The 14,260-nt window shown below is 46.1% G+C and overlaps 1 protein-coding gene across 1 annotated transcript in view; it reads right to left on the minus strand.

Annotated features, from left to right (window-relative positions):
• Positions 1 to 13,326, minus strand: part of PALS2 (protein associated with LIN7 2, MAGUK p55 family member) — a 100,131-nt gene extending 86,805 nt beyond the window's left edge. Inside the window, exon 1 of the mRNA XM_074984621.1 lies at positions 13,164 to 13,326. The gene's annotated coding sequence lies outside the window, so the exon portion shown is untranslated. The remainder of the gene's footprint in view (positions 1 to 13,163) is intronic.
• Positions 13,327 to 14,260: the final 934 nt, after the last annotated feature.

The following is a 14,260-nucleotide window of genomic DNA, read 5'->3' on the forward strand; positions in this document are numbered from 1 at the left end:
TCTTCTGTCAATGATTAAAATAAGACCTTGTAGCAGATAGTATTCCAGACCTACGATCAAAACAGCCTGTATATTACAGTCTTAACCAACCTGAAAACGCACCAGTTTCTCTTCAGTCTTGTTTTCCTAACACTAAACAGCATCACTGTGATCAGATACTTGCAGCAACAGCTTATGACAACCCAATCTTTACCAGGGTCTTCTTGATGAGTGAGCATTCCTAGCTTTCAAATGTTGCTCCTACTCACCAACACCTCAACCCTTTCAAAAGCAGTAGTGCCACTTACACCAGAGAGAATATGAACATCCTGGCTAAACTCACCATTGCCTGTGGTACATGCCAAGATGTCTGCTTGCCAATAGGCAGTGCGAAAGGTAGAAGTGTTTAGTATGTTAAGAAGAGGTTGGCTAAACTATAACGGATCAATAACGTGCAAACAATAGGCCCTCAGGGGACCTTCTTCCATATGAGAAGGAGGATATGTTCCAGAAATCCTGCAATATTCCGATGCAGAAAAAAGGGAACACAGAGTGGAGAGAAACAGAAAGGCAGGACAGAAAAGAAAATAGGATTCTTGTTAAGGATGCCACTGCCTGAATTATAAAAATAATGGAAATGCAAACAGACATGTTTAACTCCCTCGTAACTGCAGTCAGAACAGATGCATGCCCAGCTTCCCTTGCAGCACATTCAGAACTGTTTTCCATGCTTCCTCCTCCAACCCTATCCACAGGTTCCCTGACACTTTTCAAAACTTCAGTTTCCTGTTCACTCCGCCCCCAGGACAGCTTTCAAAATGACAGTTGGACCTATACATAGCTCTGATGGTCTGCTGTTCCCTGGTCTCCCTCCTCACATCAAGCACGTGCGTGTTGATTTTTTAATAATTAGAACTCCAAGGAATCTGAATGACAGCTGGTAGGACATGAATAAAGTTCAGCTGAAACACTGGGGCAGCAAGACATAACACTGTGTGGCAGCTCAGTCTGCAGCTAACAAGTGCCTGGGGGAAGGGGAACATTTTGTGCATTGGAGGAACCCCCTTTTTGTTCCCCTTACAACTTCCCAGAGAGCGCAGTCCTGCAGGCTGCTTAGGCAGCTGGGGTTCATCAGGGGTCAGCCAGCATCAGGCTGGAGTGAAAGCACCTGAAACCAATAAAGTCCTTCAGGCGCTTCTACAAAAGGCTCCCCCCCAGGCAGCAAGAGGGGAGAGGCATGGTGGCCTGAGAGAATGAGGCTGGAGGTGTGGAGACCAGACCAGACCCGACCCAAGCACAGCACAGGAAAAGGTCTCAGAAGGAGGCAGTGGGGTGAAAAGGCCCAGGAAAAGAGAGCTCTTGTGGGGCAGGGGCAAAAAGCTCCACTGGTTCCCTCCCTACCTCGGGTCCCGGGGCTGGAGTCCAGGGCAGTGGGTGGGACTGGATTCCCCTGCCCCCACTTCACTCTCCCTGGTAGGGCTGACCAAGGGGGTAGGGCTAGAACAGCTCAAGACAGGAGGAGAAGGGAATCTCCTCCACCCCAAATTCAGACTGCCCTATGATGAACACGGCTTGGTAAAGGGAGTCCCTTGCCTTTGGGAAGTCTGAGGCCCACCATGAGCCATCTAGAAGCACAGGACCCTTTAGGGGATGGTTGAGTGGTTTGTCACAACAGGCAGTATAATCCTTTGCTGCCTGAGATCCTAGGTCCTGAATCACGTGCTTGCTAGGAAAATTCAGTTTAATGAAGCACTGTAGTTTGCACCACAGAAATATATTTTATTGGTTCTCATTCTCAAAGCACTGCCTCAGTTTCCTTGATTCAAACTGTCCATTGCTGTGGCTCTCCAATAGCCTGGTATTGAGCTGCTCAACATCAGCTTCCATGTCCATTTTTTCACTCCCACAAAATGCACTTGCAAAGTTTTGGACGGTATTTTTGGGGTTTTTTTTTTTGTTTTGTTTTTAACAGACTAAAAATCCCTAATAATCAGTCCCTGATAAAAGTTACCAGGTTCTCAAAATTTCTAGACAGAAGACAAATGAAAGGTAGTTGGGTTCCAATGACCTTGGGGAAGAAGAAAAAAAATTCCTACCTTAGTAGTCTACCCTAAGGAGTGCTTTTGCCAACATAACTGAATCTACGGTAGAAGGAGATTTTGCCATCACAATTTTATCAAATACAGACTGGGTCTGGGAAGAATAGGAGTTGTTGGATTTCTGCCAGGATGCAGTTACTGTTGAAGGGTTCAATTTTTTTCTGTCAACTGCTGCTTAAGTAGGTGTGCATGATTAGTTTGAAGCCCACAACTGCTGGAAATACATTTTCTGTTCTACCACCAACTCCACAGCTTCATAACTGCTGAGGGTTTAGAACAACAGATACCCTATATGTCTTCACCCAGCTTCTGCTTTGAGCCCCTCATTCCACACCCACCCCACCCCACACACACCAATTTGCCTGAACGCATTGACTTCTTTAAATCTCCACACAACTTCACTGCTCTACTCCTGTTGCTCAGTTTTCTTATGGCAGAAGAGTGAAAACTGGCTTGCTACTCAGAACCTTAAGGTAGGTTGTGAACCTGACAAAAATATCCGTTTATTTATATTTGTGTGTTGTGTTAAGCTTCAGAAAGTTTTCTTCAGAAGATCAGAGCTAAAATAAACATATGTGTTTTGTGAGTGGGGTTGTACTAACTTCCCTTCTTGTCAGGGAGAAAGAACTGCTGGACTGGGCTTCCAAATTTCACTTGCATACCTGTTACATGACATTTGCTGAAGCCTTCTATATTTTGTCATTTTGTTTTTTAAAAATGCATTAGGCTTCCCTAAGAAACACAACAAATAACTTTAAAAAGTTAGCCACAGAACACCTACATAGCTTCACACAGCATCCACACCCTACAACCACTCCCAGGACGACTACTTAGATACCACCGCTCAAACACTAGAGGGAGTATTCTAGCTTAATTTGTTTTGCATCAAGTGTTCTGCTTCTAAAAAGAACCCTTTCTATACTGATAAATTTTTCAGGCACCATGTAATAACCCTATTAGCCAGATGTGCCTCAACACCAGCAACACACTCCCCAAGAGGTCCAAAAGCAATAGCCAGCTGCTCTTTCATTACAGTATCTGGGATTTCCATGAGGGTACTGTCCCTGGGCTCTGCATCTTGCATTTGTGGAAATGGAGGTGAGAAGAGCAAGAGAATAGCTTTTGTTGTATGGAATTAGGCCCCTAAAAGTAACTAGATTGTTCATTTTCCAGAGTTCTGTTTTACTCCTTCACACAACCTCCTTTTCTGGGACCTCCACAGTTTTTCCTTGCTGCACCTCATACATTTCCCCCCAACCCAGGAAGCAGGAACAAGGAGTATGGTTTTATCAAATTCATGGCTGTGAAAAAGATGTCACAGACAATGGAATCTGACTGTTGTAGGTCAGTTGCAGTATACTGTTCTTGTTTGTGTGTGCTTGGTGGCCCAAAAGCAGTGACTGCTAGGCAGTCACGCAGCTCTGAAAACAGTACCACCACCAACAGCAACACAGAAATAAGGATGGCATAGTATGGGGAGTTGTCACTGTTTTGGGAGGGGACCAGGCTACCTTTACAGATGGTGATTGCCAAGGGTGGGTAGTTACCCCGACTTGCACACACAGCCAGCCCAAGGCCCTTTTACCCTCTAAGCAATGGGGAGGAGCAGGGATGGGGGCTCCTACTGCGTGCCAGGCTCCAGCTGCTCCAGCAGAGTTGTAGCGCAACAAGCCTTCCTCTCTTCCTTCCACAGGCTGCTCCCAGAGCCAGGTCAGACCAACCTTCTGACGCAGCACAGTAGTAAGTTTGGCAATATGATACCATACCACCATCCTCCAGACCTGAACTCCCAGCCAACAGCCACCACTCTGCAGCTGCCTCTCTCTGAAGGCAGCACAAGCAGCGCAGAAGTACTGGCAATACTTTGGCTCCCGCTCCCCACATGACCCCTTTTTGGAGCCAGACCCTCTGCCCCCAGCTATAACACTAACATTTCATATTTAAACCTGAAAATATGAAATGCAAGATTTTTGAAGTACAAGTTTTTTTAAAATCCTCTGACTGTGAAATTTACCAAGTTGTAGTGTGAATTTGACAGGCCTCAAACCTGAACATGCCCTGCTGCCCACAGGATTCTTAACAATCAAGGTGACTACAGCATTACCATCAGTCCTTGGGAAACATCAAATGGGTCATATCATCTTACTTCCAAAGGCTACTATAAACTCATCACACCAAACTGTCTTCTATTTTCTACCTAGAAACCTATAGGCTGGCAAGTCAAAAAGTTTTCTTCATTTTCAAGGCACTGAAGGAACTGGACCCCACATACCCAAAAGGCTGCCTGAAGCTCCAGAATTAAAACCATGAAATAGAATTCCATTCCTCAGGCACAATGAATCCACTTTAATTTTAAATATCATCTGTGTACCAGCCACATAAAAATTCTCATGGGAACTTACACTCACATTAAATATCACAAACTCCCCACTTGATTTTTTATTTAAGAGCATTTTTTTAAATCCGATGTGACATACTAAAGACAGTCAGTTTTCCCCTGAGAGAAGTACATGCATGAAAAGTTTTCGTCACATCCCTTATGTCTGGTCTACTCTTAAAAATTAGGTCAATGTAGCTACGACAATCAGGGACATGAAAAATTTACACTACTGAGCACTGCCTCTATGCTGACCTAAGCCCCATGAAGATGTAGCTAGGTTGATGAAAAAAATTCTGTTGATCTAGCTACTGCCACTCAGAGAGATGGGGGAAAAAAAGCTTTGCAAGAAGTGTCTACACTACAATGTTACAGCAGCATGGGTAGAGACACCCACTTCTGTGCCCCTGCAGCGCCTGTAGAGTAAACAGCATGATTTTCTGGAAGTGCTCAAATGCTACTGGTGATGATGGCAGTTTAAAAACCTTGTCAAAAATTAATTGAGCCAAGTGAGTGTGGTTCATTTTATTCTGCTGTAGCTTAGCAAAGCTGCGATCAGCAAGAAGCTGCAGAAGCTGCCTATCTGAATGCTGAGGAAGATCATACTACGAGTATTTTTTGCAGCCAGAAGGAATAGAAACTGACAAACAAAATTCTACATAAAGAAAGAGTGCCCTCCTCTAATGCTCCAAGACTGCCCACTCAAGTGGGCAATTTCCTTTTTCCCCCTGCATTTCAACCACCATGGATGGCAAAAGTACAGACTGATATTGTTACACGTATTGGACACAGAGTTAAGTCATATCTGTGTAACACTATGCCTAGTTACAAGTAACAGCCAAGATTACTGTAACCTAGATTTGCTAGGAAGTATTTCTCTAGTTTTTCTATCCGACCATTTGTATATTTGACTGCAGCTTGTGTACCATTAGCATCACTGATTCTGCTGTATAAGCAATTAGTGCAGCAGTGGTCAACCATTTAGAGCCTGAGAGCCAAAATAGATGTTGGAACAGTGCAAAGAACCATGTATAATTTTTTTTTTGTACAATACATGGCTCATTGCCCTCTCCTCCCTCAGAGCCAGGCACCCCCAGCCACCCTCCCTCTTCCCCTGCCACACCCGCTCTAACCCAATGCCAGTGACTCACCAGAGCCAGCACCACCGCCACCTCCACGTGCTTCTCCCTCCAAGTGCTGGGGGCATGTGCAAAGTGGCGGAAAGCACTCCTGTCGCATGGCTCTGAGCAGGAGCCGCATTTCTTTGTTCAAAGAGCCTCACGAAGCTCAAGAGTTGCATGTTGGCCACCCCAAGTTAGCTTTTCATGTTGAAAAGGTCTCATTAAACATTAACAGAAAATCAGGAAAATTTTAAGTTATCTGAAGGAAGTTTAAGCAAAGACACCATTTAAAGGTTTATCAGTAATTGGATTTTTCTAAAAATTAGTTTCAAACAACTTAATCAATGTTTCTTTAAGACAAGCTAAAAATTTGTCAGGGACCTCTTCAAATCCATGGAATCCTGCTGGTGTGATAAAGACTGAATAATTGCACTTCTTTGTTTATAATCAGAATATATACATATAAATAAATATAAACATATCAACATGGCTGCATTTAGATCTTTTCTGGAGATCTGACAATAGTGTATCAGTAATAAGGCAATCAAAACTATTTCTCACGCCCCACCTCTCCTATTTTATTTTTCTAGTGGACAGTAGATGCTATACAAGAGCCCCATGACATGACTACATTCTATACTGTACAATTAACTCCTCTCTTTTAAAAGATAGCTTTGCCACAAAAAAAAAAAAAAAAAAACCAAACAAACCACCCCACACACCCACACCCCATCATGCTCCTTACGCTTAGTACATTTTCCTGCACCTGGACTTTAGATTCTCATGTCACACTTTACATATTCTGTTAAGCACATCTGACCACAAGGTGGCAATATAGCCATAAAAGGACAACTTATAAACCAATAAATTGACTGCAGTCACTCTTCTTGGGCTTCTCAGTCAAGCACACTTTAATAGAAGCATGTCTTCATTTACTTCATAATCAGCAGCACTCTATCATAATGCAAAGGTTTAAACTGATTTGAGATCGACTATTTGTCTCCAGGTGCTGGATAAGTGAATTTAGCAGAAAAGCTAAAGCAAGATTTGGTCCTCTGAGATTTTGTAGCTAAACTAAAGCAGAAACTGACAGGTCAGTCAGTGCAAGATGCAAGAAGCCTTAAAAGTCAAAGCTAAATTAAGCCTCATAAAACTTATGGAAAAAAGAGATGATAATCAGCCAGCAAGCATACAGAACTCTTATACCATTCCTGCCGTTCAAAAAAACTGCTAGATGAGTCAGATGAGTAAAGTTAAAATAAGCTTACTTTAATGAGACATACCTTGGTAGTTTTATCAATCAAGTGTTGCTATCAGATATCAACTGACTTAATTCCAATGAAATATATTTTTCTTTTCATAGCACTTCAACAGAATCTCAAAAGCAACATTAAAAGTAGCAGTCACTCTAAAACTGTTTATATTACATAGAGTATTTCACATTAGCAGCCTCCCTCATGGTTTAGACATGTCATTCTTTAATTAGGTCTTGAAAGTACATGGTCCATATTTAACTACAAGGAAGTGCTCTCTCAATTCCTTCCACCTTAAACTCTAAGAACTTAAATTCTATTTTTACCCATACCATTTTGGATTATTTCATATGGCTTGTGAAAGTACAAGTACTTATCCTATAAAAGCAGTATGTCTCTTTTTTGAAGAGTTATTACAATCTTATTCTTGGTCCCCTTGTTTCTCGCCTCTCCCACCCACACACACCCTCTCATATATGCTTCCTTCAGCTGTCATCAGCTTCAGCTACCATCTCTATACTAACAACTAATATTTTGTGTCTATTAACAAAAAGAGGTTTGTTACCTCTGGACAGCCAACACGCATTAACTATCTTGATGTAAAAACACAGCAGGGGCAAAAGGAACTGTAGTTTTAAATTTAATGTGAGGTCAACTATTGGCATGAATGTAATCTTGACATCACTTAACTATGCTGGGTAAACACTACAAATGCCTTGTCTCCATTTAGGAGCTTAAAGCAGGAAAGTTGATGTAAATTAATTATCCTGCAGTAAAAACAAAACACCTGTGTCAGTGAAGACAAAGCCCATTGGTGTCTATTCCCCGTACATTGACATCTGCGTGTCAGCCCATCTCCATGAAATCACCACTACCAAAACTCCTTTTCCTCCATCTCCCTCACCATTCCTATGCTCCACTGTCACTGCTGACACCACCATCAGCTTCCCTCTCACGCAGGGTCTTAATCATGGGGTCATTTTTCACTCTTCCCCACACCATAGATCATATCCAAATCTACTGCTTCTCCTCCTCCACAACCCTGCACCAAGATTTCCGGAAATCCAGGTTTTTTGTTCTACTCATATAACTAAGGCTGATTCAGAACACCCTCAAACACATTATGCCTTCTCAATCCTGATGCACATCACCATGCCCCTTTCCAATTCACATAAGACAACTGCAAAGGTCACCTTGCTATCTCATCTAACTGGCCTTCTTTCCTCACGTTGGGTATGTCATCACAGCAACTGGAAAGTAATTCCTGGTAAGGGTAAACACACGATTTTTTTTTCCTGCTTGAGCTAACATCTAACACAATAATATGGTTATGGCAGCACAGGCTAGCTGCCTAGATATGTGCCAAGAGTTGGCGCTAGTTTGAGCTGCCACCCATCCCATAATGGCCATACTGCTATATTTAGTGTGCTGGTTCCAATGTAGTTAGTACAAGTGTGTCTACCCATGCTCGGAATTCTACCTCAGCAGTAGTGCATGCACATCCTTTGAATCCCACCACTGGATGTCTTTCCCATCACATATTGAAACATTTTACCTTCAATGCTACGTAACTACTACTCCCTATTGAGCCAACTTTATTCTCTAATATACCAAACACTCTTCAACTCTCGCAGTGATACCAATCTCTTCTACGGCATCCCCTATTCCGTGGAACAATCTTTCTGAACTGAACAAAGCAGCAGAAATGTAGCACTTCAAAGACTAACAAACTGATTTATTTGGTGCTGAGCTTTTGTGGGACAGACCCACTTCCTGCTGAACTGGTCACTGGCCCACTACCTTTTCCTCATTCAAATCCCTTCCTTAGAAACTATGTATTTTATGTAAAATAACAAAAACTTGCTCTCTACTGTGGCAGTTGTGGAACACACACTAGTGCCAGTCAACAAATTCCTGCATTTTATACCCATCTCCGATTCAGTCTATAGCAGGGGTGGTAAACATACAACCCACAGGCCAAATCCTGCAAATGAAGCTCATGCCTTGGCACAAGCCAGCACTGGTGCTCCAGCCCTGACTCCCCACAGCGGAAGCTGAGCACCAACCCTCTTGGGCTCAATTCAGCGTGGCCAGGGACAGGGAGGAGGCAGGGACAGGAGGAAGCAGTTATGGGCACTGCAGACAAGCGCTCCTTGCAGGCACCAACCCCTGCCACTCTCATTGGCTGAACTGCATCACCCATGCCAGGAGCTGAACCAGGCAGGTACCAGTATCCCATCCCCCAGCACCTCCCCCTCAGACCCAGTACCCACTCCGTTCCTGTACCTCCCTCCCACTCAGATCCTCCACTCTGCTCCTTCACCCCGCTTCCAGACCCCACAACCCTACCCCCACTCCCCTCCTGCACACACTCCCATCCAGACCCCACTCACCTACCCTCCCTCCCCAACCCTGCACTGCCACTTCCAGCCCACTCCTGTACTCTCCCTCCCACCCAGAACCCACACATCCCTTGCTGTACCCCAAGTCCCACCAAGACCCTTCACCCTCATCCCCAGCCCTCTCCTATGTCCCACCTCCTGCCCAGGTGCCATAACCCCATCCCGGCCTGAGCCCTGACAGGCCCTTCCCACGCACTGAACCCCTCATTTTTGGGATACCTCAGAGTCTAGGACACTCAAGAAAATCTATTACCACCAGTCCCCTTAGGCTCTGGGGTGGAGCTTAAGGGCAGTAAGGGGAAAGTGTCTTTTTATTGTCTTCTGCTTCTCAGTTGAAGGCCACACCTGTGAGGAGTTTTTCCTCCTCCTTACTTTGGGGCCAAGTCAGTGAGGGCACTGCAGGTTTTGTTTTTTGGTTTTTTTTGGGGGGGGGCTTCTCACTTGCACATGGCCTCCAACCCAACCCCAGCCTTTTGCACACAAGCCCTTTGCTACTGTACCTACATATAGGCTATGCCTACACTTCAAAGGGGGCACAGCAATCCTCCTGAGCAGTGAATACTACTGTGATGAATATGCAGCACTTCATTAGGCTAATTCTCCCCATGACAACTTTGATGTGGCAAACTGCAGAGTGTCAGCAGGCCCCAACATTTTGAAGGGGCCTAGGGTAGACATAGCCTATATGTCAGTACAGCAGCAAAATTTTAGGGACTAAGGGCACTTCGCAGTGCCCACGGTTACACGACATGCCAGCACTTCGCAGTTTGCAACTTCAAAATTGCTGCGGGGAGAATTAGCCTAATGAACTGCTGCATACTCATCACAGCACTTCATTAGTGTTCTCTGCTCAGGCTGATTACCACACCCCCTTTGAAGAAGGGGACAGGGGTAGATATAGCCATAGGAAAAAACAGTCCATATCCCATGCACATCCAACTACTATAGCATTAATTAAAAATGTTACGATCATATAGGTACCACTGACATTCAACTATTAAAGAAACTCACCTCTCTGTTTGACTGAAATATAAATGAGCAAGCCTGTACAGAGAAGCAATGGGATGCAGGGAAGTGGACTGATCACACTGGTTCTAGACCCAGCTCTACCACCTTCTTGCTGTGACCTTGGCCAAGCCATATCCCTGCATCCCTGTATACCCTCCCACTCTACATCTATCTTCTCTCTTTATGCTGCCAGCTCTTTGGGCCAAGAATGGTCCTACTCTGAATTTGTGCAGTGCCTAGCACAATGGGGATGTAATCAAAGTTGAATTTTGATGCGTGCCACAAACAGAACTGCAGGATGCTTGCAAATGGCATTCAAACTTTGCGAGATCGGACCCTTATATGGGCACATTTCACTCTGAATCATAATTGGGGGTGCATCATATATTATTAGGATTAGGTTATTATATTATCTTATTATAATTAGTTTTGGACTTCAAGAATAAATCTGAGTTGTGCATACTTCAAACTCACCCAGGCTCTGTTCCAAACCACCAGAGATACAGTTAACCCAAAGGTAAATTTTTTTAAAGGCAAAATTTCTTGTAAGTCATTTTTCTTTAAAGATTCAGCCTTTCTAGATCTTCACCAACACCTTGAGGTTTGTGCACTTTGGTAATTTATCTTTTTTTATTGAAAAGGTTCTGGTGGTTAATCCATCACCTACAATAATTGCATCAGCTGTTTGCAAAATAAATAAATACATTGTAATTTTCTTCAGAAGAGGATCTACTGCACATATGCTGCAACAGCTTTTCAATCATTTCAGAAATTTTTGGTATGCACAGATAGTCCACAAGTACGGCAACAGAACAAATACAGCTCTTAAGGAGCTGCTATGATCTAATTGGCAATAACCTTTATGTAATGTTGTTCTTGACAAGATAAACTGAAACAACAGTTATCAGTGGGATACAAAGCCTATGGAAATATACTGAATTCAAAGGAGATGAAGGCTCAATACATCCAATAAGATATCAGGGGAGTGATTTTTGTGATACTTGATTTTCAACTAAGAGTTGTAGAGTCTCCTCTAAAATAGAGCCAATTAAAGCCAAAGCCCCGACTGACAGTTCAGCCTTATTCATGACATTGTACTTTGACACTGCAGACATCTCTAAGCAATGCACGATCTCAAATAATCTATGCTTATGTGGTTCCATATGGAGGCTCAAGCATGAAATAAAAGCAGAGTGAGACTCTATAGTCAACAGTCTTTTAAGAGCCTTTTAAAATTGTTTTCAATGTGTACGAAAGAGTAGTCACAAACCAACTATGAATCAACATTATATTTAAAATGTAAAGTTTCTCTAAGACATTTCTAAAAAGAGGTTGGTGACAAATGTTGGCTAAACTATGAACGCTGAAGAGTATTAAAAGCCAACCAGTCGAACACAAATAAAAGGAAACATTACGACCTATGGACAACCAACCAGTTTAATGGTGTATTCATAACTAAACACACTAAGGCTTGTTCAAAGCCCCCTCTAGACATCTATTTATAGCCACCCAACCTCTCTCCAATTTCCTTGGCCCCTCTGCCTCCCAGTGTGAAGTCAAGGAAAGTTTAATGGATGTAATCCTGGGCCCTGATCTGCTCAAATAGGAATCTCCACAGTTCTCATGCAAAGATGACCTTATACCATAGCAACTAGGGAGAGAAAAGAGATGAGTGGTCTGACCCAAGTGGAAGCCATACATAAAGGGTCACCTTTACCTCTACCCTATTGCGCCAACTTGGTTTTCCCTCAATTAGTGTCACTGCAGTACTAGTCCATACACATACACCTGTGCTGGTGCAAAAGGTATTTGGCTTTTTCTCCACTTAATCAACCAAATGCTTTAAAAAACAAAAGAGAAATGATTCTGTTCACGTGTGACCCTGCACAACAGCAATGTCATTGATGTAGCATCTTGTTGGTGTTACTGTGTTTGACAGGGTTTTTTATCACCTGGAGACTAAGTAATTTTCTCTACAGACACTAACTAAAAATAAATGATTGGAAAGGAGATTCCACAAGCCAACAACAAGGTATCTTTGCATACATAAAGCAGAATGCCAGGCAGCCAGCTTCTTTGCACTCACCAGCAGCAACATCAAAAGCATTAAAGCTTTGGTGAAGCGAGACAGTTCCTCCTGCATTTGGCACACACACTGCAGCCTTAACTCTGCCATGTATCCTCCCACTCCCCTCCCCCGCCCCAAAAAACACACATCGTATACTTCTATCAGCCTGTAGTACTAGTACAAAACCTAGCAAGGTGAGGGCCCTGGAGCAACTACAGCCAGCCAGCCTCATGCCTCTTCCCCTAACTCACTGCGGACTGCAGCAGGGAGGGGAGATAACTCCTCGGGGAAAGGGGGGAGCCGCGCAGAGGCAGCGATCATGAACAACCCCGCCGGGAAGGATGACAATCCGGAGGAGAAGCCCTGCGGGGATGGAGCGGGGAGGGAGAAGGGAAGCCGGGGTAAGGGGCTAACCCACGGGGAGGGAGGCCAGGGCGAGAACGGATAATCTCCAGGAGACGAAAGGGGACGGGGGTGGCAGAGAATCCCGAGCGGCCAGGAAATGGCTGGGGACCCGGCAGCGGCCAGTGCCCAGCCGAGGGGGCAAATCCTCGCTCCAGCGCCACCACGTTCCCCGCAGGTACGTGGCCGGGGCGGGCCTGCGCGCAAGCGGCTCACACCCGGGGCGGCTCGACCCCCGCCCCCCGCCAGCACAGGAGCCGCCTGGCAGCGCAGAGGCCGGCTGGCCCCCACGCTCCCGCCGCCCGTGCCGGGCATGGGAGAGGAGCGGAGCAGCCCGGGGGGGGGGCGAGGGTCGCCACAGGGCGGCCAGAGCAGCAACAGGACCCCGCCCCTCTCTGAGGGACGCCCGCCAAGCGCCCCGCGCCGACCCCGCCGCGTGACGGGCGGCACTCACCGGCTGGCCCCGGCGCCCTCGCCCGGCTCCTCCTCAGCGGACGCGGCTCAGCCCCATCGACAAAGTCGGCCGCTCGGGGTCCGACAGCCGAGGCGGCAGCGCCTGCACGCCTGCGGCTCGTGCTCCAGCCGCACGCGCTCACCCGCCTCCCTCACGGCGCGCGCGGCCGCAGCCACTATGGCGCGCGAGCGCTGCCCTGAGCGGCGGCCGCGCTTCTGCCGAGCGCCCAACCAGCAGCTGGAGCCGGGGAGCGCGGGCACGCCTCCTCCCGCCCCCTTCGGGCCCCGCCCCTTTAACTCTTCCGGGCCCGGGCGGCTTGCCTGGAGTTCGGGAGCGTGCTGGCACGTTCCCCGGAGTGATACTCTGGCGTCGCGCTGCGGAGGGGTCGCAGGCTTGGCCCGGTCCCTGCAGGGGAAGGACGGTGTGTGCGTTCTGTCCAGGGGGCAGCCGCTGGCGCTTGGCCCGGCCATGGGCGGCTTGGAGCTAGGGGGTGGAGGCCGGGTCGCACCCTTCATTAGGTTGTGCAAAACCCAGCTGTCGATCCAGCCCTGCACAGCACATTAGTCCCCTGGCTCTGCGGCTGGCTGAGCAGGTTTGGGGCTCCACGGAATAAGTGGGGCCTAGGCTAAGGATTGGTGTGCCCCGAGGCATGGGCTCAAATGTGTTTAGGGGCCTGATCTCCTGATTTAGGGCTTTGACACACACTCAGCTGGGTGGTGTCTCCCATTGGCTGATTTGACAAGCTCTAAAATACTTGGTTTTGTGGCTCCCTTTCACAGGAGGGGTCTACACAGTAGGAGGTAAGTTTGAATGAGGATACACAACTCCACCACGTTAATTATGTATCTGGAGTTGGCATACCTTGATTCAAATGTTGTTACCATCCCCACAGTGCAACTGCAAGGAGTACAGGAGTGCCCTGAATGTAGGATTTAGCATGTCACAGAATCAGGGTTGAAAGAGACCTCAAAGCAGGACCAATCCCAACTAAGTCAGGTCTTTGTTGAGTCGGGACTCAGAAACCACTGGGGATGGAGATTCCACCATCTTCTAGGTAATCTATTCCAGTGCTTCATCGCCATCCTAGTGAAATAGTT

This window comes from Carettochelys insculpta, chromosome 2 (genome assembly GCF_033958435.1).
Source record: "Carettochelys insculpta isolate YL-2023 chromosome 2, ASM3395843v1, whole genome shotgun sequence".
In the NCBI taxonomy this organism is placed as follows: domain Eukaryota; kingdom Metazoa; phylum Chordata; order Testudines; family Carettochelyidae; genus Carettochelys; species Carettochelys insculpta.